This window comes from Papio anubis, chromosome 11, assembly GCF_008728515.1.
Source record: "Papio anubis isolate 15944 chromosome 11, Panubis1.0, whole genome shotgun sequence".
NCBI lineage: Eukaryota > Metazoa > Chordata > Mammalia > Primates > Cercopithecidae > Papio > Papio anubis.
In genome coordinates this window covers 74582696-74607017 of record NC_044986.1, presented here as the reverse complement: position 1 = coordinate 74607017, position 24322 = coordinate 74582696, and the positions used below count along the sequence as shown (strand labels likewise).

General features: G+C 46.6%; 1 pseudogene; it reads right to left on the bottom strand.

Moving 5' to 3' along the window:
* Positions 1-5603: 5603 nt before the first annotated feature.
* On the bottom strand, positions 5604-10525 carry LOC101001326 (annotated as a pseudogene).
* Between the last annotated feature and the right edge of the window lie 13797 nt (positions 10526-24322).

Genomic DNA, 24322 nt, shown 5'->3' with positions numbered 1-24322 from the left:
TTGTAAGTAAGAAAACCAAGCTTGGAGTGATTCTATCACTTTCCCCAGGCACACAGTAAATGTCAGAGCCAAAATGCAAACCCTGCTGCATCTGACTCTAAAAATCACACGACAGCCAGGCGCAGTGGCTCACGCCTGTAATCCCAGCACTTTGGGAGGCCGAGGCAGGTGGATCACAAGGTCAGGAGTTTGAGACCAGCCTGGCCAACATGGTGAACCCCGTCTCTACTAAAAATACAAAAATTAGCCAGGCGCGGTGGCGGGCGCCTGCAATCCCAGCTACTTGGGAGACTGAGGCAGGAGAATCGCTTGAACTTGGGAAGTGGAGGTTGCAGTGAGCTGAGATCGCGCCAGTGCACTCTAGCCTGGGTGACAGAGCAAGACTTCGTCTCAAAAAAATAAATAAATAAAATAAATAAATAAATAAAATAAAATCATATGCCACAGGGCCTCCCAGGTGGTTGGTTTGACAATCACAATACCCCACCACCACCCACCCCCCAGGAGTGGCCAGAGGCTTCCTAGTGAGTGAGTGGCAGAATACAGCCCCGCTAGATTAATTCTCTTTGGATTATCTTCAAGATGCCAGGAGAGCTCCAAATATAAGGGCTCTCCTGATTGCCATAAGGAAAAGACTTTGGTGATGTGTTTTCTGCATGTTCCCCGTTTTAGCCAGCATGTCAAGAAAATGCGTAAAATGTGTATTTAAAAATATATTTTAGGCCAGGCGAGGTGGCTGATGCCTGTAATCCCAGCACTTTGGGTAGATCACTTGAGGTCAGGAGTTTGAAACCAGCCTAGTCAACATGGTGAAACCCCGTCTCTACTGAAAAAATACAAAAATTAGCTGGGCGTGGTGGCATACACCTATAGTCCTAGCTACTCGGGAGGCTGAGGCAGGAGGATAGCTTGAACCTGGGAGGTGGCAGGTTCAGTGAGTCAAGATTGCACCACCGCATTCCAGTGTGATTGACAGAGCAAAACTCCCTTTCAAAAAAAAAAAAAAGGCTGGGCGCGGTGGCTCACACCTATAATCCCAGCACTTTGGGAGGCCAAGGCAGGCAGAACACGAGGTTAGGAGATCGAGACCATCCTGGCTAACATGGTGGAACCCTGTCTCTACTAAAAATACAAAAGAATTAGCTGGGCGTGGTGGCAGGCACCTGTAGTCCCAGCTTCTTGGGAGGCTGAGGCAGGAGAATGGCGTGAACACAGGAGGCAGAGCTTGCAGTGAGCCGAGATCTAGCCACTGCACTCCAGCCTGGGCAACAGAGTGAGACCCAGTCTCAATAAAAAAAAAAAAAAAAAAGAAGTATTTTAAAGCCTCTGGTTCTAGGTCTGATGGAGGTGGCTGATGGAGTAGCAGGTATCATATTTATCTTTACCTGGCCTCTGCTGTGAATGAATATAAAGCCCGGACAAAATATAGTAAACAACTCTTTGCAGATATGCTACATCAACCGGTACAGGGATATGGTCACTAAGAGAGTTCACCCCCACTTTCACGCTGAAGACATTTTCTTGACGACGGGAAACAGTGTCCAAGGAGAGACTAGCAGTGTTACTAGTTGGGGAAAACAGATGGGAGTGCAAGGCTGCTGAGGCAACGGGGATTTCGGGGAGAGGAAGGAGACACAGAGCAGAAACCCAAGAATTCTGCTTAAAAATTCTTCTTGAGGACACAAGGAAGTTTTTGAGGGATAAAAATATTCTATATTTTGATTGTGGTGATGGTTACATATGTGTTTACAGTCATCAAAAGCCATTAAACTGTGCTCTTAAAATGAGTGAGTTTTATTGTAAGTATATCAATATATTAATTGCATTTTGTATTTATTTATTTTGAAACAGGGTCTCGCTCTGTCACCCAGGCTGGAGCACAGTGGAGTGATCACAGCTCACTGCAGCCTTGTCCCCTGGGGCTCAAGTGATCCTCCCACCTCAACCTTCCAAGGAGCTGGGACTACAGGTGCACACCACCATGCCCGGCTATGGGGCCTCCCAATGTTGCCCAGATTGGCCTCAAATTCCTGGGCTCAAGTGATCCTCCCACCTCAGCCTCCCAAAGTGCTGAGATTATAGGTGTGAGCCACCACACCTGGCTAGTTTTTATTTTTGAAGAATGCCTTTGTCAAGCTCACCCATCCTCACTAACACTGTGAATGAACATTTAAAAAATATTGTCCTAGACTGTTTCCTAATAATTTTACTAAGGCAGTGAGAGTTATAATAAGCTAAAATACGATGAGATTAGCATCGCCCATCCTAAATCCCAACGTACTGTATTTTAAATCAATAAAATTATTGTATTTTATTTTGTTTACTGAGTTGGGGTCTCCCTCTATTGCCCAGGCTGGAAAATAGTGGTGCGATCACATCTCACTGCAACCTCGACCTCCTAGACTCATGCAATCCTCCCATCTCTGCATCCCAAGTAGCTGGGACTACAGGTATGCATCACCAAGCCCCGCTAATTTGTTAATTTTTTAACAGAAATGCAGTCTCACTATGTTGCCCAGGCTGGTCTCAAACTCCTGGGCTCAAGTGATCCTCCCTCCTCGGCCTCCCAAAGTGCTGGGATTACAAACATGAGCTCCCACACCTAGCCAAAGTTGATTATTTTATTTTTTTTGAGTCAGAATCTCGCTCTGTCGCCCAGGCTGGAGTGCAGTGGCATGCTATCGACTCACTGCAACCTCTGCCTCCTGGGTTCAAGTGATTCTCCTGCCTCAACCTCCCAATTAACTGGGATTACAGGAGCAGACCAATATGCCCAGCTAATTTTTGTATTTTTGTAGGGACAGGGTTTTCACCATGGTGGTCAGGCTGGTCTCGAACTCCTGGCCTCAAGTGATCCACCCACTTCAGTCTTCCAAAGTGCTGGGATTACAGGCGTGGGCTACCGCGCCCAGCCAGAAGTTGATTATTTTAAAATTCTCCTTCTTGAGGCTTCACTGACTCCTAAACTCCCACACACAGGGTAAGACTCCGGCAGATGGAATAGAGAATAGCCTCTGCAGCTAGATAGCTGAGTTGAAGTTTCAGAGGCTTTTCAGGGCTGGGAGAGTTGGAGTTTGGCCCCAGCCAGAGTAGAAAGACTTTGGCGAAGACCTGAGGTTTTCACTTGAGATCCTAGAAAGATCATACACACGCAGAGTGGGCCATGAGTTAGCAATGGGAATGGAGACAACTATGCCCTCTTGGAAGCTGGAAAACAAATGAATGAGTGGCAACTACTTTAGCCGATCCAAGAGAGCTGAGTCCTAAACTGAATAGGAGAAGAAGCTAAAAGCAACCAGATTTACTCTGTGGAATTTCCAAAAGGCTCAGGAACTGGCACCAGAATTAGACGTGAAAGTGGGGCTTAAGAACAAGAGAACTGGCCGGGCGCGGTGGCTCAAGCCTGTAATCCCAGCACTTTGGGAGGCCGAGACGGGCGGATCACGAGGTCAGGAGATCGAGACCATCCTGGCTAACACGGTGAAACCCCGTCTCTACTAAAAAATACAAAAAAACTAGCCGGGTGCGGTGGCGGGCGCCTGTAGTCCCAGCTACTCGGGAGGCTGAGGCAGGAGAATGGCGTGAACCCGGGAGGCGGAGCTTGCAGTGAGCCGAGATCCGGCCATTGCACTCCAGCCTGGGCAGCAGAGCGAGACTCCGTCTCAAAAAAAAAAAAAAAAAAAAAAAAAGAACAGAGAACTGTTTGAAAATTTAAGAAAAAAATTATATACCCCAAATGCCCTCCTCATATCCTGCCATCCAGAAAATTGGTGGGAGACTAAAGTTTATTCCCAGGAGATGGCTAGGACGGTGGCTCACACCTGTAATCCTAGCACTTTGGGAGGCCAGGAGTTCGAGACCAACCTGGCCAACATGGAGAAGCCACCTCTAAAAAAATACAAAAATTAGCATGGTCTGGTGGCATGTGCCTGTGGTCCCAGCTACTCAGGGAGCTGAAGCACAAGACTCTCTTGAACCTGGGAGGCGGAAGTTGCAGTGAGCCAAGATCGTTCCCCTGTACTCCAGCCTGGGTGATAGAGCGAGACTCCATCTCTAACTAAATAAATAAATAAATAAAGTTTATTCCCAGAAGAAAGTAAATTGCATGGTCTCTAGATTAGAGGACTCTGGACTCAGCTAGTAAGAGGGATCTGTACTTACGGCAGGGGATTAAGCAAACATTTACAGCTGTAGTGTGAAAACCCGGCCTTCTTCATTCACTGAGCTCCTGGGGCTTCATAACTCCAGGTGATCAGTTGAAGAATGTATTTTGGAGAATCTGACTACCTAAAAAAAAAAAGATCTAAAGATACTCATAGCAATGAATGGCTCAGCCAGATCACCCTGCAATGAAGTTCATAGTCAAAAAGTTCTCCCCATGTGCTCAGACTTTTCAATCAGCTTTTTAGTGCCCCTACTCAGATAACCAACAGTCATCAGACATCTGACCAAAGTCTCTGACATGAAAGGCAGAGATGAAAATAAATGGAAAAACCTACTTGGAGAAAATTATTTTATGCAGGGAAAAGAGAACTTTTAAAAATACAACAAAAAACCTATAATTATTATTTCTTAGCAAGATCTTAAAAACATGTGTCAGGCTGAGCACGGTGGCTCACACCTATGATCTCAGCACTTTGGAAGGCCGAGGTGGGTGGATCCTTTGAGGTCAGGAGTTCGAGACCAGCCTGGCCAACATGGTGAAACCCCGCCTCTACTAAAAATACAAAAATTAGCTGGGCCTGATGGCGGGCGCCTGTAGTCCCAGCACATGGGAGGCTGAGGCAGGAGAATCTCTCGAACCCAAGAGGCAGAGGTTGCAATGAGCAGAGATTGTACCACTGCACTCCAGCCTGGGTGACAGAGCAAGACTCCGTCTCAAAAAAAAACAAACAAAAAAAAACAAAAAAAAAAAACCCACGCATTTCTGAAACAAGAACACAATACTATCAAAAATAGACATAATACTTATACGGATATTTTTCCCCCTTTCTGAGATAGAGTCTTGCTGTGTTGCCCAGACTAGAGTGCAGTGGTTATTGATAGGCGTAATCCCACTACTGATCAACTGATCAGCATGGGAGTTTTGACCTGCTCCATCTCTCTTTTTTTTTTTAGTTTGGGATATGACCTTTATTAAGCTTATGCACCAGAGTGGAAATAATGCCTGTACAAAACCAAATGTTTGTTACTATAACTTCTGCATCACTGTTAAAATCCAGTTTTTTAAAAAACTCTATCAAAACCCACTACTTTGGAATCAATAGCTTCTTTGAAGCCATAGTAACACTTAAACATGGTTAAGACTAGAATGCAGAAATTGGTCGGTTGGAAAGCTAATTAAACTTCTAGCTTGCTCAGATACAATTACAAAAAGACAAACTTGGGCTGGGAGCGGTGGCTCACGCCTGTAATCCCAGCACTTTGGGAGGCCAAGGCAGGCGGATCACCTGATGTCAGGAGTTCGAGGCCAGCCTGGCCAACATGATGAAACCCCATCTCTACTAAAAATACAAAAGCTGGCCGGGCGTGGTGGCATGCGCCTGTAATCCCAGCTACTTAGGAGGCTGAGCCAGGAGAATCGCTTGAACCTGGGAGGCGGAGGTTGCAGTGAGCTGAGATCACGCCATTGCACTCTAGCCTGGGCAACAAGAGCAAAACTCCATCTACAAAAAAAAAAAGATGAAATTGTGTTTTTCACAGAGATACAGTCCACTGGAATCACCATGCTGGACAGTTGGTAGAGTACTTAGAGTCCCGAGATAATAAGGAATCCAGGCAGCCTTTAGACAGTCTACTGTTGTCCTTTCTTCCCCATCAGAGATCTGTGAGTGTGTGGAACGACACTACCACTAGCAATTGTAGCCTTGATGAGAGAAGATGAAGATGAAGAGAATTCTTCATCTTCACAAACAGCAAGTTCCAAGTGACAAGGGGTAATACGCTTTACCTTGAAGTCTTTTGATGCTTTTGCTGCCAGTTCAGGTAGCTCTGCGGTGAGTTACTCTAGGATGGCTATGCTATGCACTGCAGCAGTTGCACCCACATGCCCATGACTGGTTGTCCTAGATCTCAGGTGTCGATGAATATGTCCCACTGGGAACTGCAGGTCGGCTCTCTACGAGCCTTTGTCTTGGTTTTTCCAGAGTCCTTCCCAGCCTTATTGCCAGTCGTTTCGAATTCTGCTGAAGCTCAAACAAGCAAGACAGAGAAAGGGCTAATCAAACATCCAGCAAGATCCCACCACCTATTTCTTCAGTGCAATGCAATTTAAACTACCAACCTGCTCCTTTTCTGATCTGGGCCAGTTCACCCCTCCTTAGGCAACCTGATGGTCCTCTGCTCCCAGGAGGTCATCATATTGATGCCGAACTTAGTACGGATACCCGATCGGCATAGCATGCTACAGCCCAGAACTCCTGGGCTCAAGCGATCTTCCTGCCCCTGCCTCCCCAGGAACTAGCACTAAAGGTGGAAACCACTATGCCCAGCAAGAGTATAATGTATTTAGACATTCAATTTGCAAATATATAAACCTGAGACAAAAACACAATACTGTTGGGGTTTTGGTTGTTTTTGAGACCGTGTCTCACTCTGTCACCTAGACTGGAGTACAGTGGTGCGAACATGGCTTACTGCAGCCTTGACCTCCTGGAATCAAGCAGCCCTCCTGCTTCAGCCTCCCATGTAGCTGGGACTACAGGCACATGCCATCACACTCAACTAATCTTTTTATTTTTTTGTAGAGATGGGGTCTCACTTTGCTGCCCAGGCTGGTTTTGAACTCCTGATCTCAGTCCTCCACCTCAGCCTCCCAAAGTGCTGAGATTACAGGTATGGGCCACCATGCCTGGCCACTATTTTCTTTTTTTTTTTAGGGGAACATTCAAAGGACAAAAAGGAGCTCTTTAAACTTAAAAATATAATGTGAGAAATCAAAAACTCAGTAGAAGGATTGGAATATAAAATTGAGGAAAGCTTACAAAAACATAGTCACAGAAAATAGGAGAGAAGAGATAAGAAAATTAGAGGCCTGGCCGGGCGCGGTGGCTCACACCTGTAATCCCAGCACTTTGGGAGGCCGAGGCGGGCGGATCACGAGGTCAGGAGATCGAGACCATCCTGGCTAACAGAGTGAAACCCCGTCTCTACTAAAAATACAAAAAATTAGCCGGGTGTGGCGCCTGTAGTCCCAGCTACTCGGAGGCTGAGGCAGGAGAATGGCGTGAACCCGGGAGGCGGAGCTTGCAGTGAGCCAAGATCACGCCACTGCACTCCAGCCTGGGCGACAAAGCAAGACTCCATCTCAAAAAAAAAAAAAAGAAAGAAAATTAGAGGCCTAATACAGGAATTCCACTTTCTGAATAATAGGAATTCCAGAAAAATAAATAAATAAACAAACAAACAAATAAATAAACAAAAAAAAACCAACAGAGAAGAAGGAGTGGAGGAAATGCTCAAAGAAACACCCGGGCTGGGCACGATGGCTCACACCTGTAATTCCAGCACTTTGGGAGGCCAAGGTGGGTGGATCATGAGATCAGGAGTTTGAGACCAGCTTGGCCAACATATGAAACCTCATCTGTACTAAAAATACAAAAAATTAGCCAGGTGTGGTGACAGGCGCCTGTAATCCCAGCTACTTAGGAAGCTGAGGCAGGAGAATCACTTGAACTCGGGAGGGGGAGGTTCCATTGAGCCAAGATTGCGCCACTGCACTCTAGCCGGGTGACAGAGCAAAACTCCAACTCAAATAAAATAAAATAAAATAAAATACCCAAAGAAAATTTTCAAAACCGGAGACATATATTTCTCGTTTAAAAGGGCCCAAGATGTTCTTGGCCCAATGGATGAAAAGAGACCAACATCAAGACAAATCATTGTAATTTAGAACACTGAAGACAAAGAGAAGATCCTGCAAGTTTCTGAAGGGAAAGGGGAGCAGGTCAGGAATTAAGAGTGGCTTGAATGTCTCAATAGATGCACTGGGAGTTAGAAGACAAGCAATGCTTTCAAATTTCCAAAGGAAAATCATCTCCAACGTAATTCTTTTTTTTTTTTTTGAGACAAAGTCTCACTCTGTCACCCAGGCTGGAGTGTAGTGGTGCAATCTCAGCTTGCTGCAACCTCTGTCTTCTGACTTCAAGCAATTCTCCTGCCTCAGTCTCCCAGGTAGCTGGGATTATAGGCATTAGCCACCAGACCTGACTAATTTTTTGTATTTTTAGTAGAGACAGGGTTTCACCAAGTTGGCCAGGCTGGTCTCAAACTCCTGACCTCAAGTGATCTGCCTACCTCGTATTCCCATAGTGCTGGGATTACAGGTGTGAGCCATGGTAACCAGCCATACAACTTAAAATTTTATACCCAACCAAACTATCAATCAAGGTTGAAGATAGAAAAAGACATTTGAGTCATTTAAGGTTCAGTAAAAAATGTTTATATACTCAGGAGGTTCCTGAAGGATGTGTTTCACCAAAATAAGGTAGTAAACCAAGAAAAAGACAAGGGGAAACAGGAATCTGACATATGATAGATAAAGAGAATCCCCCAGGATGTTGGTAAAAAGAGACTGCAAGATGACAACAATGCAACAGTCCTGTAGGACAACCAGCCTAGACCAGATAAGGTCAGAAATGTCTAAGAGAGATTTCTTCTTTTCTTTTTTTTGAGACGGAGTTTTGCTCTTGTCACCCAGGCTGGAATACAATGGTGTGATCTCGGCTCACTGCAACCTCTGCCTCCCGGGTTGAAGCAATTCTCCTGCCACAGCCTCCCGAGTAGCCGGGATTACAGGCACCTGCCACCATGCCCGGCTAATTTTTTGTATTTTTAGTAGAGACAGGGTTTTACCATGCTGGCCAGGCTGGTCTCAAACTCCTGACCTCAGGCGATCCACCCATGTTGTCCTCCCAAAGTGCTGGGATTACAGGTGTGAGCCACTGTGCCCAGCCATGTCTAAGAGAGGTTTCTTCAAGAAAATAAAATTGGTAGAATATCATCTGAAAGTATTGAGGGAAGATTTCAACAACTGAAAGAGCTTAGCATTAAATACATAGGAAACTAAGTAAATGAAGTGGGGGTGGAGATAATTATTAGCTCCAGGGAAAATAAAAAATTGTGCATAGTCCATCACATGGTAATAGTGTTTACATAGTGGTAATAATGTAAACACTGGCTATTGCTCTAACCAAATTATTGTATGACTATAGTGGAAAGATGGAGGCCAGGAAGGGCGCATGAGTTGTTCGAGTACGGAAGACAATAAATAGTGCCTAAAACTGAAAAAAGTATGATGTAGTAATAAAATAATATTATTGAGGGAAATGGAGATAAATGCCAAAAGAATGAGCTATAAAAATTGAAGATGGCCAGGTGTACTGGCTCATGCCTGTATTCCCAGCACTTTGAGAGGCCAAGGTGGGTGGATCACTTGAAGTCAGGAGCTCAAGACCAGCCTGGCCAACATGGTGAAACCCCATCTCTACTAAAAATACAAAAATTAGCCAGGTATGGTGGCATACACCTATAGTCCCAGCTACTCAGGAGGCTGAGGCAAGAGGAGAATCGCTTGAATCTGGGAGGTGGAGGTTGCAGTGAGCTGAGATCACGTCACTGCACCCCAGCCTGGGTGACAGAGCGACACCCTGTCTCAAAAAAAAAAAAAAAAAAAAAATGGGCTGGGCGCGGTGGCTCACGCCTGTAATCCCAGCACTTTGGGAGGCCGAGACGGGTGGATCACGAGGTCAGGAGATCGAGACCATCCTGGCTAACACGGTGAAACCCCATCTCTACTAAAAATACAAAAAAATTAGCCGGGCGTGGTGGCAGGCGCCTGTAGTCACAGCTACTCAGGAGGCTGAGGCAGGAGAATGGCGTGAACGTGGGAGGCAGAGCTTGCAGTGAGCCGAGATCACACCACTGCACTCCAGCCTGGGTGACAGAGCGAGACTCCGCCTCAAAAAAAAAAAAAAAAAAAAAATGAAGGTGATTATCTCTGCTAAGGGGAAGGGAGAGGGCTCTTTTTCATAAGTCTTGCACCATCCTTTGACTTTTTAAGCTATGTAAATGAATAACTTAAATAAAAATTAAAACTTTGACCCAATTTCTATCTCCGAATGTACAGCCTGAGGCAGGCAAACACACAAAGCAATGTAAAGACAAAGCATCCAAAACCCGAAAAGGAAAGTTAAGTTGTACACAGGGAAGGACAGCATACGCGTAGGTAAGAGGAACAGCAGGACTTCCGGAAATAGGCTGAAAATATTAATGATGCCTCCTTAGACTCATCCAGGAAACCATCATATTTAACATGACCTGGAACTTGACCTTTCAGGATGCAGTCTGTTCTCCCAGGGATGGGAGGTGGGAGCTTCCCTAGGGAAAGTAACGTGGGATGGAAGTTTCTAAAAGCCAAAGCAGCCATCACTGTCCCCCCTACTTCCTGTTCCTCTTCATCCATCCTCTCCTCCATCCTCCACCAGCCCCTCAGGATCCCTGCTTAGAGATACTGACCTGTGCTCATGTTTGCGAAGATCAAACTGACTGAGGGGATTAGGACGTGCTTAAGAGCCAGCAGACAAATCTGGCTTTACTTTTACCCCTGCATCCTCTCTCCCCAGCCATGTTTGTGGTATCTGGGCAGACAGCTCAGCCAACCCACCTGCACAGCTTCCCCAGACATTCCACACCCAGACAGTGGTGCCAGGAGTAAAGCGGCAGAGAAAGGGAAGGTATTAGGGGAGAATTAAGGTGAGGAAGTGACTCAGCCCCGCATAAGCCTGCAGGCATCCGGAGGAGTTCTCAGGAGGCAGTGGCGGCTGGGCCGCATTTCAAGCTGGCCTGTGAGTGAGGCTGAAATGTGACTCGCTCTGCCCCACCAGGCACTTGGTGTTGCAGGGGAGGGCTGGCTGTGCTCCTGTCCCCAGCCCAGACTCCCAGAACATCCCTGGTGGTCTGGTTGGGTTTGGGGTCACTGGATTTTGCATGGCAATGGGTTTCTTTCTTCTGGGTTTGTTTGCCTTGCATAGGGTGGAACCAGGTAGAGAGGTGACTACGGCAGGAGCGGCCTCTCCTGTGAAAGAAGCTGCTCCCCTCGAGGACAGAGGGCGGTGGGCTTTGGGGGCCTGGCAAGGGAAAGTAAGCCCGTAGGCAGGACCACTGCTTCATACAGAATATGCTGCCTTTCAGTTAGACAATTCAAATTCAGGCTCTTGACACTTGGACAAGATACCAGCCTCTCAGAGACTGTTTATTCATGGAACAAACCCTGGAAAACAAAATTACCTCGATTGTTTGTCAGATGCGTTCACTCTGTAACCACCTCTGATATGCCAGGGTCTGGGTTCAGTTTAGAAATAATTTTTAAAAGTAAGCCATCTCACTCCATTAAGATGGCTACTATCTGGCTGGGTGCGGTGGCTCACTTCTGTAATCCCAGCACTTTGGGAGGCCAAGGCAGGAGGATCGCTTGAGCTCAGGGGTTCAAGACCAGCCTGGGCAACACAGCTAAACCCTGCTTCTACAAAAAAATATTTAAAATTAGGCAGGTGGTGCCATGCACCTGTAGTCCCAGCTACTTGGGGGTGCTGAGGCAAGAGGGTTGCTTGAACTCAGGAGGTAGAGGCTGTAGTGAGCCAAGATTGTGCCATTGCACTCCAACCTATGGGACAAAATGAGACCCTGTCTCAAAAAAAAAAAAAAAAAAAAAAAAAAAGGATGGTTACAATGAAAAAATTTAAAATATATTTAAAAACAGGCTGGGCACAGTGGCTCGCACCTGTAATCTCAGCACTTTGGGAGACCAAACTGGGAGGATCATCTGAGGCCAGGAGTTGGAGACCAGCCTGGTCAACATAGCCAGACCCTGTCTCTACACAAAATTTAAAAATTAGCCAGGTATGGTCACACATGCCTATAGTCCCAGCTACTGGGGAAGCTGAGATAGTAGGATCCTTGAGCCCAGGAGTTCAATCCTATAGTAAGCTATGATCATGCCACTGCACTGCACACCAGCCTGGGCAACAGAACAAGACTCTGTGTCTGTAAATAAGTAAGTAAATAAATAAATAAGTAAATATTTTAAACATAAATAAAAACCAGAAAATAATAAGCCTTAGCAAGGATATGGAGAAACTGAAATTCTTGTGCACTATGGGTGGAAATATACAATCATGCAGCTGCTGTGGAAAAGAGTATGGTAGTCCCTCAGAAAATTAAACATAGACCAGGCGTGGTGGCTCACACCTATAGTCTCAGCCCTTTGGAAGGCCAAAGCAACAGGATCACTAGAGATCAGGAGTTTAAGACCAGCTTGGGCAACACAGAGAGGCCCCCATCTCTACAAAAAAAAAAATTTAATTAGCTGGGCATGGTGGTGTGCACCTGTGGGGCCAGCTACTTGGGAAACTGAGGCAGGAGGATCACTTGAGCCAGGTGAAGGCTGCAGTGAGCTCTGATCACACCACTGCACTCCAGTCTGGGTGACAGAGCGAGACCCTGTCTCAAAAAAAAACCCAAAATAATGATAATAATAATAATAAATAAATAAACATAGGCTGAGTGTGGTGGCTCATGCCTGTAATCTCAGTACTTTGGGAGGCAGAGGTAGAAGGTTACCTTGAGCCCAGGAGTTCAAGGTTGCAGTGAACTGTGATCACATCACTGCACTACAGCCTGGGTGACAGAGTGAGACCTTGTCTCGTAGATAAATAAAACATAGAATTACCATATAATCCAGGTCGGGCACAGTGGCTCACACCGCTCAGGTGGATCACCTGAGGTCAGGAGTTCAAGACCAGTCTGGCCAACATGGTGAAACCCCATCTCTACTAAAAATACAAAAATTAGCCAAGTGTGGTGGTGCGTGCCTGTAGTCCCAGCTACTCGGGAGGCTGATGCAGAATTGCTTGAACCCAGGAGGCGGAGGTTGCAGTGAACTGAGATGGCACCACTTCACTCCACCCTGGGTGACAGAGTGAGACTCTGTCTCAAAAAAAAAAAATTGCCATATGATTCAGCAGAGTATTTGCCTAAAATAACTAATTATTTTGATAATAAAATCCATCAGCCTCAGCCTCTCAAAGTATTGGGATTACAGACGTGAGCCACCACGCCCGGCCTGGTGTCTTTTTAAAAGAAATTTAGGGCCGGGCGCGGTGGCTCAAGCCTGTAATCCCAGCACTTTGGGAGGCCGAGACGGGCGGATCACGAGTTCAGGAGATCGAGACCATCCTGGCTAACACGGTGAAACCTCAAAAAAAAAAAAAAAAAAGAAATTTAGGCCAGGCGTGGTGGCTCACGCCTGTAATCCCAGCACTTTGGGAGGCTGGGACGGGTGGATCACGAGGTTAGGAGCTTGAGACCAGCGTGGCCAAGATGGTGAATCCCCGTCTCTACTAAAAATACAAAAAAATTAAGCACTCGCAGTGACAGATGCCTGTAATCCCAGCTACTCGGGAGGCTGAGGCAGGAAAATTGCTTGAACCCAGGAGACGGAGGTTGCAGTGAGCTGAGATCACGCCACCATTGCACTCTAGCCTGGGTGACAGAGCAAGACTCCTTCTCAAACAAACAAACAAAAAAGGAAGTTTACAAAGTATTATTATTTTAATTATGGTAAAATAGACATAACATGAAATTAACCATCTTAATCATTTTAAGGGCACAGTTCACTAGTATTAATTACATTCACATTGCTGTGCAACCAATTTCCAGAACTCTTTTCATCTTGCAAAACTGAAACTCTGTACCCCACCTGTTAAGCAACAATTCCCCGTTCTCCCCTCTCCCAGCCCCTGGCAGCCCCTCTTCTATTTTCTCTCTCTGGGACTTGGACTATTCTAGGTACCACAAGTAAATGGAATCGCATAGTATTTGTCTTTTTGTGACTGGCATATTCCACTTAGCATGATGTCCTCAAGGTTTATCCATTGTAGGATGTAAGAATTTCCTTTCTTCTTAAGGCTGAATATCTTACTGCATGTACAGATCACATTTTGCTGCTCCATTCATCTGTCGATGGACATTTGGGTTGCTTCCACCTTTTGACTTTTGTGAACAATCCTGCTATGAAGGTGGGTGTCCAAATAACTCTATGATACCCTGCTTTTAATTCCTTTTTTTTTTTTTTTTTGAGACAGAGTTTTGCTCTTGTTGCCCAGGCTGGAGTGCAATGGCCCGATCTCAGCTCGCTGCAACCTCTGCCTCCAGGCTTCAGGTGATTCTCCTGCCTCAGCCTCCCGAGTAGCTGGAATTAGACGCATGTGCCACATGAGCACAGTGGCTCACGTCTGTAATCTCAGCACTTTGGGAGACCTAGGCAGGTGGGTCGCTTGAGGTCAGGAGTTCAAGACCAGCCTGGCCCACATGGTAAAACCCCATCTCTACTAAAAATACAAACATTAGCCGGGTGTAATGGTGGGCACCTGTAATCTCAGTTACTCAGGAGGCTGAGGCAGAATAGCTTGAACCCAGGAGGTGGAGTTTGCAGTGAGCCAAGATTGTGCCCTTGCACTCCAGCCTGGGTGACAGAGAGAGACTCCATCTCAAAAAATAAAATAAAATAAAAATTAAAAAACTAAAATAAAGTAAATGGGTTTCCTCACAGTTCAGTTTACATATATACTGGGCTTGACATGTGGTTCCCAGGTCATCTCGCCTGGGTTTCAGGGCAGTGTTTAGGTATCAAAGGGGATGTAAGTACCAGTTCCTTAGGAAAGGCCCAGGAGAAAGGCTGTAGCCTTAACAAATGAGAAGTAGGGGACTCAGAGAAGAAGATGACAAGCCTACAACAAGAGGGGAAGAAACTTACTGTTTTGTTGGTGATGGTGGGTTTTTTAATCTTCTTCTTTTTTTTTGAGACGGAGTCTTGCTCTGTTGCCAGGCTGGAGTGCAGTGGTGTGATCTCAGCTCACTTCAACCTCTGCCTCCTGGGTTCAAGCGATTCCCCTGCCTCAGCCTCCCAAATAGCTGGGACTACAGGCGCGTGCCACCACGCCCAGCTAATTTTTTGTATTTTAAAAGACGGGGTTTCACCACGTTGGCCAGGGTGGTCTCAATCTCCTGACCTCATGATCCACCTGCCTCGGCCTCCCAAAGTGCTAGGATTACAGGCATGAGCCACTGCGCCCAGCTGAAACTTACTTTACTACTCACCATTTGGGCACCATAGTTTCCTAGATGAACAGAGAGTATATCTTGTAATATTTAAAGACATGGCATTGCCAGGTGTGGTGGCTCACGCCTGTAATTCTAGCACTTTGGGAGGCTGAGGCGGGTGGATCACCTGAGGTCAGAAGTTTGAGACCAGCCTGGCCAACCTGGTGAAACCCCGTCTCTACCAGTAATACAAAATTATCTGGGCATGGTGACACATGCCTGTAATTCCAGCTACTTGGGAGGCTGAAGCAGGAGAATTGCTTGAACCGGGAAGCAGAGGTTGCAATGAGCCGAGATCGCACCATTACACTCCAGCCTGGGCAACAAGAGCAAAACTCTGTTCAAAAAATAAAATAAAATAAAGATGTGACATTACTAAATACCTATTTTACTCTCCATTTTGACTTGTGAGATGTGTATCTGTAAGTGTGTGTAATAAGGGCATTAGGCAGACCTACCCAGAAGTGCTTTCCTGAGCAAGGATATCCATAGCAGAGATTGTTCATTGTCCTGCAAATCCATTCTCTCTCCTTCCTTAATCATGAAACTGCCAGCTTTTAGCTGGGCACACAGCCACCAAGAACAAGGACTACATTTCCCAGTATCACTTGCAGTTCTTTCTTTCTGAGAGATTAAGCTCTGGCCACTGGAATATATGCAATGCCTGTATGACTTTCTGAAAGTGTATTCAAAGGAAAGGGACAAAAAATTCTTTTTGTCTTTCCTCCTTCTTGTTGGCTAGGATATAGACGTGATGGCTGGAGCTCAAGCAGCTCAAGCCATTTGCAGAGACAGTGGAACAAGAGCAACGGAACCTACCTCATGGAGCCCTGTATCAGTCTGGATAGCTGACTTCAGACCTTCATTTATGTGGGACAGAAATGTATTTCTGTTTTGTTTAATTTGCTGTTATTTGGGGATTTCTGTTACTCACAGAAAAAAAATAATTTTTTTGTTTTGGGGTTTTGTTTTGTTTGTTTGTTTTTGTTTTTTTGAGATGCAGTCTTGCTCTGTCACCCAGGCTGAAGTGCAGTGGTGTGACCTTGGCTCACTGCAACCTCCACCTCCTGGGTTCAAGTGATTCTCCTGCCTCAGTCTCCCTAGTAGCTGGGATTACAGGCGCCTGCCACCACACCTAGCTAATTTTTGTATTTTTGTAGAGACAGGATTTTGCAATGTTGGTCAGGCTTGTCTCGAACTCCTGACCTCAGGTGATCTGCCCACCTTGGGATTACAGGTAGGATTACAGGCACGAGCCACTGCAGCCAGCCAGAAAAAAATAATTTTAACTGACTTTCACAGTAGACAATAAACCTTGGGCTTACTCCCATCGGGGGTCTATGCACCATTTTTCTTCTTTTTTTTTTTTTTTTTTTTTTTTGAGATAGGGACTCACTCTGTTGCCCACAGGCTGGCATACAGGGGTATAATCATAGCTCACTACAGCCTCTAATTCCTGGACTCAAGTGATCCTCCTTCCTTAGCCTCCCAAAGTACTAGTGTGTGAGCCACCACACCTGACTTTTTTTTTCTTTTTTTTTTTTGAGATGGAGTCTCCCTCTGTCACCCAGGCTGGAGTGCAGTGCAGTGGCGTGATCTCGGCTCACTGTAAGCTCCGCCTCCTGGGTTCACGCCATTCTCCTGCCTCAACCTCCTGAGTAGCTGGGACTACAGGCGCCCACCACCACATCTGGCTAATTTTTTTGTAGTTTTAGTAGAGATGGGGTTTCACCATGTTAGCCAGGATGGTCTCAATCTCCTGACCTTGTGATCTACCTGCCTTGGCCTCCCAAAGTGCTGGGATTACAGGCGTGAGCTACCGCACCCAGCCACACCTGACTGTTTTTTTCCTCCCCTTTCCCCAAACTCTTACCCTGATGAAACCAAGAGAGCTCAATTGGTGTTACCTGTGAGGAGAGACGACCCTAGTGCTACTGAGTAAGTTGAACTGCAGATGAGACAGTCTAGAAGCAGATGCATTTCAGAAAACAGTTAGGCATTACCTGGGAAAGTTGAAAATCACATACCCCATGACCCAGCACTTCCTCTTAAATGTATTAAATAGATGTGTGCATTAGGAGTCACATACAGCAGCATTGTTAGTAATTGCCAAAGACTGGACACAATCCAAATGACCATCAACAGAAGAATGGCTAAGTAAATTGTGGTATGTTTATACAATAGAATCGGCCATGCAGCAGTGAGAATGTATAGCTATAGCCACAAGCATCGACCCAGGCAAAAGTCCAAAAAATGTTGCATAAAGACGCAAGCCACAGAAGAAAACGTGTGGTCATAAATTCAAAACAAGGCAACGTCTTGTCTTGTGACATAGACATTCACAGTCAAACCATAAAGAAAGGTAAGAAAATGGCCAGATGCAGTGGTAACGCCTGTAATCCCAACACTTTGGGAGGCCAAGGTAGGCAGATCACTTGAGGTCAGGAGTTCGAGACCAGAGGCAGTCTGGCCAACATGGTGAAACTCCATCTCTACAAAAAAGACAAAAATTAGCTGGGTGTGGTGGTGGATGCCTGTAATCCCAGCTACTTCGGGGAGGGAAGCTGAAGCGGGAAGGATAAGCTTGAGCTTCCAGGAAGGTGGAAGGTTGGTGAGCTTGAATTATGCCACTGCACTCCAACGAACAACAAGTGAGACTCTGTCTCAAAAATAAGAAAAAGTAAAAAAATGAGCCAGGCAGGTGGCTCACTCCTGTAATCCCAGCACTTTGGGAGGCGAGTGATTGGATCACCCCTGAGGTCAGGAGTTCAAGACCTGACCAACATGGAGAAACCCCATCTCTACTAAAAATACAAAATTAGCCCAGCGTGGTGGCACATGCCTGTAATCCCAGCTACTCGGGAGGCTGAGGCAGGAGAATCCGTTGAACCCGGGAGGCAGAGGTTGCGGGGAGCCGAGATGGTGCCACTGCACTCCAGCCTGGGCGACAGAGTGAGAGACTCTGTCTCAAAAAAAAAAAAAAAAAAAGTAAGAAAATGATTCCCCTCAGAATCAGATTAGAAGTTAGATGAAGGCAAGAGGCAGGGAATAATAATGTCATGGAGGGGTCCAGGAAAGGAGGAAAGGCTTCTGAGGTTCTGGTAAGGTTCTATTTCTTATCCTGGGGGCCAGCACATGGGGGTGACTATATGGGTGTTTGCTTTGGAACTGTTTTGAAACTATACACATACATTTTCTGCTGTCTTGTGCCTGTAAGAGAGAAGGAGGGAGGAAGAGTGAAGACACTGTTTTGACAGTGGAGGGGGAGAGAATGAATGCCTTTTTCCCTCTTCCTTCCCTGTCAGCATTCATGACTCATTCCACCACTATTTAGCACTTACTCCATTCTGCTTGAATTACTGTTAGCTGTTAACACGTCTGTCTCCCTCTGTCATTAATTTATTCATTCAGCTGACAATTACTGAAAGTCCCCAAGGTGTCTGCAGGAAAAAGGGGCGACTGAAGAGAGTTAACCAATAAAAGGGAAAAAACCTGGCCCCTCTCCTCCAGCAGCTCAGTCTTGGGGTGGGGGATGGGAGAGACAGATTCCTCTGGAGCTCTGTGGCAATTTGGCCCTGTGCCCTCAGGGCCTGGGCTCTAACAGAGGTGCAAGTGCGAGATCCACCTGAGAACCGGGACTGGTTTCCTGCTGCCCTGTATCCTTTACCACCTGGCACAACCATGGAGACAGCTGGTGTGTGTTAGGGCCTGGGTAAGTCAGTGTGAGTCTCTTCAAGCTTCAAATGCAAGTTTAAATCGAAAGCCTAGTTGACTATCCCGGGAAAGGGATTTCAGAGAGTCCTGGTTCACTGTCCTGATAAAATTCACCTAGGGTGCTAGTTAAAAATTCAGGTTTTGCCGGGCACGGTGGCCCACGCCTGTAATCCCAGCACTTTGGGAGGCCGAGGTGGGTGGATCACCTGAGGTCAGGAGTTCAAGACCAGCCTGGCCAACATGGTGAAACCCTGTTTCTACTAAAAACACAAAAATTATGGCCGGGCACGGTGTGAGCCACTGCACCAGGCCAAACCTAAACCTAATTTTTTTTTTTTGGAGACAGAGTTTGACTTCATGCCTATAATCCCAGCACTTTGGGAGGCCGAGGCAAGCGGATCACAAGGTTAGGAGTTCCAGACCAGTCTGGCCAACATGGCGAAACCCCATCTCTACTAAAAATATAAAAATTAGCCAGTGTGGTGGCGTGCGCCTGTAATCCCAGCTACTTGGAAGGCCAAAGCAGAAGAATTGCTTGAACTTGGGAGACAGAGGTTGCAGTGAGCCAAGTTTGCACCACTGCACTCCAGCCTGGGCAACATAGCGAGACTCCATCTCAAAAAACTGAAAATAAATTTAAAAAATACAAAAATTAGCGGGGCGTGGTGGCAGCTGCCTGTAATCCCAGCTACTCAGGAGGCTGAGGCAGAATTGCTTGAACCTGGGGTGGGGATGGGTGGGGCAGAGGTTGCAGTGAGCCGAGATCTTGCCATTGCACTCCAGCCTGGACAAGAACGAAACTCTGTTTCAAAAAAAAAAAAAAGAAAATTAGATTTGGCGTGGTGCAGTGGCTCACACCTGTAATCCCAGCATTTTGGGAGGCCGAGGCAAGAGGATCACTTGAGCCCAGGGGTTTGAGACCAACCTGGAAAACAAAGCGAGATCCTGCCTCTACAAACATTTTTTAAAATGAGCCCTATTTGGTGGTGCGTGCCTGTAATCCTAGCTACTCAGGAGGGTAAGGTGGGAGGATTCCTTGAACCCAGGCATTTGAGGCTGCAGTGAGCCATTACTGCACCACTGCACTCCAGCCTGAGTGACAGAAAAAAAAAAAAAAAAGTGTCTCAGACTCTTGTCCTACGTTGAAGCCCAGGAATCTGGATGTAAAATTAGCCCTTACAGTGTTATGTGTGTTGTCTCGTGATATGTGTGTCCTGCTCTTTTCTGAGTGTAAACTCTATTTCACCATCTGGGAAGCCCTGAAGTGACTGGGTTGGGGGTTAGCAGAGTGGCCTCCTTATTCCCAGGAAAGTGCTAGGTCTGAGGTGGAGAAGGCTTTATTCATATCTCTCAATATCTCTCTTGGGGGTCAGTGAATGTTTGTGGAAGTCAAATGAACTAAGAATAAATGAGAAATAACCCAAAATTTCTCTGAAATGTAAATGAATCCTGCTGCCAACTCTGGAACATGCAAAATACTGTTCTATTAGTATTTGATTTTTTGATATTGTTTAGAGACAGGACCTGGCTGTGTCACCCAGGCTGGAGTGCAGTGGCACAATCACAGCACACTGCAGCCTCAAACTCCCAGGCTCAAGTGATCCTTGCGCCTCAGCCTCTCTGTAGGATTACAGGTGTGTGCCGCCATGCCTAGCTAATTTTATTTTATTTTATTTTTTTGAAGAGACAGGGTCTCACTATGTTGCCCAGCCTTGTCTCCAACTCCTGGCTTCAAGTGATCCTCCTACCTCGGCCTCCCAAAGTGCTGGGATTATAAGCATGAGCCACTACGCTTGACCATGTCCTATTACTCATATTTGTGTTCATTTGAAAACATTCTGAAGTGGTACCATAAGGTGTTTGAGAGTTCATCTCTGGATGTGGGTTTTAATCCCTGTTCTTCGACTTGCTATTTGTGTGACTTTGGGCACATCATCTGATGCTCCCTTGACTCAGTTTCCCCATTGTTAAATGGACATGCTAATAATGGTACCTATATGTATCAGAGGGCTGTTCTGAAGACTGAAAGAGTCTATATATGAAAAGTAGTTAATATCGTGTATGGCACACTACTACTAGAATGATGAGTACTGTGATTTGTGATCCCCTTTGCTTTTGTCTTGCAGCGAGAAGGTGGAGCCAGGCTTGGGTGGAGACAACCCCAGGAAGGGAGAAGGGACTCTTCTAGAGCCAGTCAGCCTCCCTGAATAAAAGAGGCTCAGAAAACCTGGGTGGGGCTTATGCTCCCTGAAACCAAGGAAGAAAAACCTCCCTATGGAGGGCAGAGCTCTGTATGCAGGCCACAACTGGCCTTTCCTGGTTGGGAAGCTTCTGTGGTGCCTAGTAACTCACTCCTGTGTGCATTTTTCCTCCTTTAGCCTCTTCAGTTTTACCATAGATTGAAGTCAGACCCTGCGGAGTTGCTGAAAAGGCTCATGTGCTTGCTTTCCTGGGCAGTCAGGAGGGAGGAAACCAGGGAGCAAGACTGGGTCATTAAAAACCTCTGGAGGAGAAGACCTCGGGTAAGTCAGCATTTTCCTGCTTGGATTCAGGGTCCTCCCCTGAAAAAATGAAGGAACTGGACATGTAGATGTGCCCAGTTATGCTCAGAAAAAGAGGGAGGTGGGTTATGTGGCAGCTGAACTGAGATCAGAAGTGACCCAGGGAGTGGGGATGTATCGGGGGCTCCCCTGCAATTCAAGGCATTTTCCTCCCAAAAGACTTATGTCCAGAATTATCATCCCATTTCACAGATAAGAAAATCAAGTCATAAAACAGGCAACGGGGAGGTATGGAAACAAACGAAGCCCACTCAAATGAAAATGAGCAAAGGCTATTTATTCAGAGCTTGCTATAGCAAGGGAGTCAGCTACCATCACTTGCCTTTGTCAGAGGACTCAAAGGCGGGCAGGGGAGTGAGGAAGCTTTATGGTGGGAAAAGGGGAGGCTTTGGGTGTGCCCTGATTGGAGGCTGTTGACATCGGGGAGCTGTAGGTGGGCTTATTAGAAGCAGGACATCCTATGTGACTGGTTAGGGGATCATATCTGGCTTCCTTCAGTTGGTCCTATGTTGTACACTGGGGCAAAAATTAGGATGCTGTTGGTCAAGTTCTGGCCATTTTGGGCTGATTGCTGCAGGGGTTGTTTGGCTTCCTGAACTTGGTTGCCAGTGGTGGGTTGGCTTTCTGAATTGGTTGCTACAGGTTGTGGGTTGGAGTCTATTTTTAAATATAGTCTGGCCATTGCCTATTTGTATGTTCAGTCTCAGAGGTCTTCATGGCCCTGCACCCAAGCAACTATCTCTGCGGTGGCCTGCTGCTGCTGCAACACCTCGTGTGACCATGTTTGCTTAAACGAGGCCTCCCATGGAGGAGCTTTTCCTCCAAGGAACTCCTCCAGTAAAGCTGCATAGAGCTGGATGGCTCCCAGCTGGAAACTGAAGGCCAGTGTTCCATCTGGCAGTTGTTTCTCCAGCTGCTGCTTCGACACAAAGGAGGTTTGCTTAAAGGGGGTCAGCCTTACCCACACCTGTGGGGAGTTGTTTTAAGGTGGTTGATTTCATCACTTTCCAGCTTCATGATCCTGAGCAGGCTGACTTGCTTCTCTGAGCCTCAGTGTGGAATGGTGGTACTGCTATGGCTACACAGAGAAGAGGAGGAACAATAGAGAAGGTGTGGGTGAAAGGGACTCTGAATGCCGTGGAATGCTTCAGGGCATTCTCGTCACCTCCAAGAGTCTGATTGGGCCCATGGGCCCCCTTTGCATCTGGTTTCCACGTGCCTGCACCCACCGGCAGGGCAGGCAGGGCCACTGTTGATTTCTGGCTTATTCCCCAGGAGCTGGTTTTCCTTTCTTGGAAGGCAGGGGCAGTTTTTGTTTTTTTGTTTTGTTTTGAGACGGAGTTTCACTCTTGTTGCCCAGGCTGGAGTACAATGGCACGATCTCGGCTCACTGCAACCTCCGCCTCCTGGGTTCAAGTGATTATCCTGTCTCAGCCTCCCGAGTAGCTGGGATTACAGACATGCACCACCACACCTGGCTAATTTGGTATTTTTAGTAGGGACGGGGTTTTACCATGTTGGTCAGGCTGGTCTGGAACTCCTGACCTCAGGTGATCTGCCCCCTCCCAAAGTGCTGGGATTACAGGCGTGAGCCACTGCACCCAGCCTGGCAGGGGCAGTTTTGATGCATGTACAAAAAGTTCTTCTGGGACTTCTCAGCCACTCCTGAGATTTTCTTCCCCTGCAAGATGGGAACCACACACAACTAGAAAGGCTGGGAGGGGTGGCAATGCACAGCTTCAGATCCCTCATCTGTATGATGGAGCTAATGCTTACTGCCTATGGATGTGATGAAGATTAACTGGGGCCTGTGGGCAAAGCACTCAGTACAGTGCCTGGAACATACTTAGTGCTCAGGAAAGGGGGACTGCTTCGATTTGCTTTGTGGCTGGGGTTGTATTTACTCTAGATATACTGGTCCTCTTAGACCTGACTCCCTGGTCTAGACTGAAAAATGGAAGTGTTCTTATGGAGAGTTCCTGAGGACAATTACAAGTACCCAAAACAAGTAATCTCCTCTCCCTCCCTAATTCATTCTTCCAACAAGTAGGTGAGGTTTTTGTTTGTTTGTTTTTATTTTTTGAGACAGGGTCTTGCTCTGTCACCCAGGCTGGAGTGCAGTGGCACAATCATAGCTCACTGCAACCTCGACCTCCTGGGCTCAAGTGATTCTCCGATCTCAGCCCCCCAAGTAGCTGGGACCACGCCCAGCATAATTTCTTTTTACTTTTTGTAGAGACAGGGTCTCCCTATGTTGCCCAGGCTGGTCTCAAACTCCTGGGGTCAAGTGATCGTCGCTCCTTGGCCTCCCAAAGTGTTGCGATTACAGGCATGAGCCACCACGCCCTGCCTCTACCAATAGTTTTGAGCCCCTATTGTGTATCAAGCTAGATACTGGGGATATAGAGGTGAACTGAACAGGTGTTCTGTGGAGCTTAGAGTCTAGCAGGAAGCAGTCAGCAAACACAGAGTAACATAAAAGTAGTATAAAATGTGGCCAGGCGCCGTGGCTCATGCCTATAATCCCAGCACTTCAGGAGGCTGAGGCAGGCAGATCACTTGAGGTCAGGAGTTTGAGACCAGCCTGGCCAACGTGATGAAACCCCATCTCTACTAAAAAAAATACAAAAAAATTAGCTGGGTGCACCTGTAATCCCAGCTACTCAGGAGGCTGAGGCAGGAGAATCACTTGAACCCAGGAGGCGGAGGTTGCAGTGAGCCAAGATTGTGCCATTGCACTCCAGCCTGGGCAACAAGAGCGAAACTCCTTCTCGGGAAAAAAAAAAAAAAAGTATAAAACGTGATGAATGCCGGGAAGAAAAATGACTGCTCATAGAATCCAATTTTGGTCATTTGTGGGGGAGGTGGGAACAAAGTGGGGATATGCA